This window comes from Octopus sinensis, linkage group LG1 (genome assembly GCF_006345805.1).
Source record: "Octopus sinensis linkage group LG1, ASM634580v1, whole genome shotgun sequence".
Taxonomy (NCBI): Eukaryota; Metazoa; Mollusca; class Cephalopoda; order Octopoda; family Octopodidae; genus Octopus; species Octopus sinensis.
Genome location: NC_042997.1, coordinates 48,445,217 through 48,450,216, shown reverse-complemented (window position 1 = coordinate 48,450,216; position 5,000 = coordinate 48,445,217).

Sequence of the window (5,000 nt, the reverse complement as noted above, 5' to 3'; positions counted from 1 at the left end):
GAAATACCGCTAAGCATGTCGCCCGGTATGCTAACGTTTCTGCCAGCTCGCCGTGAATATATATATATTTCCGAGATTTTAAAAATTATCCTTAAGACAGAATATATTCGTATATGCATGGGAATTTACAGAAAGCCTAAAATGGTATATATTGTTTGTTCGAAACCAGTGTGTGTATATTGTATGTGATTGTGCTTCTTTATGCGTGCGTGAGTGTTTGACATACGTGTGCTTGTACTTATGTTTCTTTGCGCGCATTTTTGTGAACATGAATTTGCACTTGTGATGAAGCATTATAAAAAAGATATATATAACATTTTTAAGAGAGAAAGGAGGTACGATAGTCAGACAGAAGTATAAAGGAATCAGGGGTCACATATGGTACATAGATTCATTTCCTTGTATATGTTTGTGATAATATATCAGTTCTTTTACAGACTGCTACTTCAAATACTACTTCATGTTTCTGATTTTGATTTGGGACAACACATTGAATAAATCTGGTGTCCTAAAATCAGAGAATATATATGCTATTTTTCTTGATATTCAGTTAATTCACAGCATTGTGAGTTCACGGTAAGTTACATTCTTTACATATGTCTACATTTGCGTCCCAATTGTAAATGTCGCAAATTCATTGTACGGTTCCTTTCAATGCAGACATGCATCTCTAGTTCCCATTTTCTAGTATTTCGACCTTCAGTTCAGCGATTGTTTAGAATATTTCAGATGTCTAAAATGTTTCCTGGATCGTTTATAGCTGCAAGTGGCGAGCAAGTTAAAGACAGCATTACAGGTCCTCATTCAGTTACCGACAGCTGTATAAAACAAATAACCTCCCAGCATATTTGGAAATCACATTATAAAGGAGAGACAACCATTAGAACATATCACTAATTTTTAGAAATAGGTCAAGTTCTGCAGGGTAAAGAATACTAAAAATGTCACTAATAAATGTGTTTGTTCTGCAAAATCAGTGGAGAAAATCTGAACAGTATCGCAATGAATTTAAAGGTAACTAGCAGCGATTATAAACTATATTTACGTGCGCATATTTAATACTCCAAGCAGTATTATTTAGGAAGCAACTACTTTAATTAGTGTGATCATATAAACGGAAGTAATTCAAATTAATGTAATTCCAGACAACAAACTTGAAATGAATAATAATTGCTTTATTTACGCCTCTATTATAATTGAAAACTAGTCACTAATACACGAAACGCACATATGTGTATACATTACATAACTTTTGCTCAATAAATGTACATTCCTATCGAGCAGGAGTTATGTAGAGTATATGTAGGTTCGATATCATCACCTCACTGACACCCGACATTCATATATGTGTGTGTATGTCTATGTGTTGATCTATATATATGTATATCTATCTATCTATCTATCTATCTATCTATCTATCTATCTATCTATCTGTAGAAATATGTATGAATACATACATATACACATATATATGTATATAGGTATTTATATATGTATGTATGTACGTATCTATTTATATGTGTGTGTATATATACATAATGCATGCATCCATCTATCCATCCATCCATCCATACATACATACATATATATATATATATATATATATATATATACGTTTAAATATTTGTTGTGCAAGATTTTTTATGTGAAGTTGTGTGTTGAAACAGATATTGTTATATTTCGGAATGGTCATTTTGCCAGTTTAGCCAATAAAAACACACGCACTATATATTTGGTGTTATTTTGCTTCAGTGTTATTTATTTTTTACATTAATCTTAATCTTATTTCGGCCAGAGTTATTTCGTCACACTCCTGTGACCGCATCAGTGGTCCTTTGTTTTCTTCTTTCTTATTTGTGTCTCTCCTTACTAACCGTCAGTTAGTAAGGAGAGACACATTAAAGGAAGATTTTCTGTAAGTACTCTTGCGAACACTGACTACCAGCAAGCATAGAAATGGATAATTTTCCTTGAAAAAAAAATAACCATAAATACAGATTGAAATTTCTTGACTGACAAATTGGTTGTGGTATATAACATACCAAGTCCAAAAATGGAATTTTGGGGATTACGTTTCTTCTTCCGTTGCGTGCGTTTCGATAATTTATAATAGATATATATTTTTTTCCGAAAAGGAATATGCATAAAAACAGAGATTTACATTGTTTCAAATGTATGTTGAATTATTACACTGAATACAAATATTTATTTATATTTATACATGAAATAATGGAGCTACCAGCGTGTTGCATTTTATATATATATAAAGAATAAATGTACCAAATATTCTATTATTTGTCGTTGGATATATATATATATATATATATATATATGTGTGTGTGTGTGTGTGTGTGTGTGTGTGCGTGTGTGTGTGTGTGCGTGTGTGTGTATTCATATTCTAATTACTTCTTTTAGTCACGTGGCTGCGGTCGGGCTGGAGCACCGCTGTGACCTTTCTGATATCCTCATTCTGGAGTGTTTCACATCACCACGCCTCTATGTACCACCTCTCGGCTGATATGGTATATAAGGGAGTTTGATTCCGCTGCCTCAAGTCTGTACCTCGGGTCGGGCTATTGGTTCATCCGGTATTGTGGAGAGAAGGATATATTGTTCCTTTTTGAAGACATTTACTTCCACCTTATGCAGATTTCTTAATTTTTATGGCAGGGCATTGAAGAGCTGTGGCCCTTTGAATTCTAGACTTTTGCAGTACCTGCTCCTAGATTTAGATGGACTGGGTGGTACCTTAAGTACAATAAAATGGCAGTCATTTCTGGCATTTATATAACACTCAATGCCGAAATTATACTAGTCCTAGGGTCTTCCATGTGTAGATTATTACATGTCTGTCGCACCTTCACTCCAGGGAGAAAAGTTGTAGTTTTTTTCAGTCTATCCCTGTAGCTCATCCACTGCACTATTTTTAACATTTTAGCATAGTTGCGTTGGATTACCTAAAGCTCCGCTGTTAGTTTGGCACTATGTGGTGACCATAACTGGGAGCAGTAGTTCAGGCGGCTGAGAACAAATGTTCTCCACAGGCTCTACATAGTTTCTTGCTCTCTTGTTTTAAAGGACCTCAGAATATATAAATATTTAAATCTTGAAATTATTTCAGCTTCATAGCTACAGTTGCTGGGGCACCATCGTTGACTGTGCTACACAATTATTTGAAACATCCTCTGATATGTAGCATAGTGTAGTAACGAAAGTACGTAAATTTAAATAATTTTGAACGCACCCACATCGACAGAATTAAACATTAGATCGATAAAGCAGGACCAAAAGTGTCAACGCAATGACACAAATGAAAAATACTTAATAAAGCGAAATACAGAATCCCCGAATTAGGTAATGCGATATGAGAAAATATTATGACCCTTCGCTGACATAGCTACGAAACAAGATCGCTTTACTAGACTTCTTCACGGAAGTATAATCGCGTTAAAGAGTACAGAAATCTGGTTCAAATTTTTGATGAAGTAATACTTTTTGTATTGTTAACAAACAAAAGCTCTATCTGCGATGATTTCATCTCAATCGAAGGAGAGGGGATTTCTCCGTCCGGGTTGCGGATCCGTGGATAAGCTGCCAGACGAGATGGTGAAGATGCCGACAACCGCTCGATTCAAAGTCTCCCTTGACCTCAAGTGGCCTGAACTCTTTACATGAACACCACCCTGTACATAAATCCATGTCCCCCTACATGGCCTTGCTTTTTGCTTTTTGAGCCAAAAAATTAACTAACAAATGTTGTGGTTACTGACAACAATAAACGCCGAGATATTTCGAAGCTTATTGTTCTTGGACTAGATATGATAGTAGTTGCTGTCGAGAATCCCTTGAACTTAGCTGATCAGCGTGCGTTGCTGTCCCCACCGTCCATTGTTTTTGTGTTGTCAGAGCGCTCTGGTGTGCCGCTGGATTCTGATCACCGTTTTGGCGTCCAGTCTGCACTCAGCGATGTGCGATCTGTTGTAGTGGCTAAAATACACTGAATACATAGTCGTATTCTTCTTCAGAAAAAAAGTGTACTGAAGACGCTTGTTAAACTTTGTTTCGCAGAAAGTCTTTGATGGTTAAATTTTTTTGATGATGTTAGTATTATTCTAGCGAATCACAATCGGATTTTTGATTGTTTTTTGCATCGAATATAGCGATAGGTGTTCGATTTATAAATTTTTGCAATTGTAAAATATTCCTGCTAGGCCCGCGCGCACACATACTTACACACACACACACACACACACACACACACACACACACACATGCACACACAAATTTATGAATGCATATGTATAACCGTCACTCACTAAGATTGTTGATTAGCAGCATGTTTCGTGCTTCAGCTAATTGTTTTGGGTGCTCATTTAACCACGAGTAGACACACTCCGTATCTCGTCCGTCATTTTACACCTAGCGGATCATTCAATGTACATTATATGAAAAGAGAGGGTATCGCACTACAACTGGCGTGTTTCATTATCTACGGAGCGTGAAAGGAAGGGAGGTGAAATGAACAGTATTTACTAAAAGAAGGGGTAACTAGAATATGTTTCAACTTATTCTATGCTATCAAACATGACTCTGCAAATCGATTGACTTCTATACATACAGAGAGACATGCATACATGCATACAAACATACATACATGCATACATACATACGTACATACATACATGCATACATACATACGTAGAACAAAAGATTATGCATGGATATATTAGTAGAAAGCTCAGAAATGATAGTAACATCGATCATCAAAGCAGTTTATCATGGCCCAGCAGCCAGATTACTACCTCCTAATTTGTAAGGTATGCGTTTGCAATCCAGGAACCGGAAATATCAACCAAGTGTCTGAAGTAGAAAAGGGATAGAGATACAGGAAAAGCGGTAAGACGTGACAACAGATGCAGACTTTATGGAGTTCACAGTGAAGATAACAGCTACATCATAAGCAGTTGTCTGAAAATATCATCACGGTATTATCTACCGAT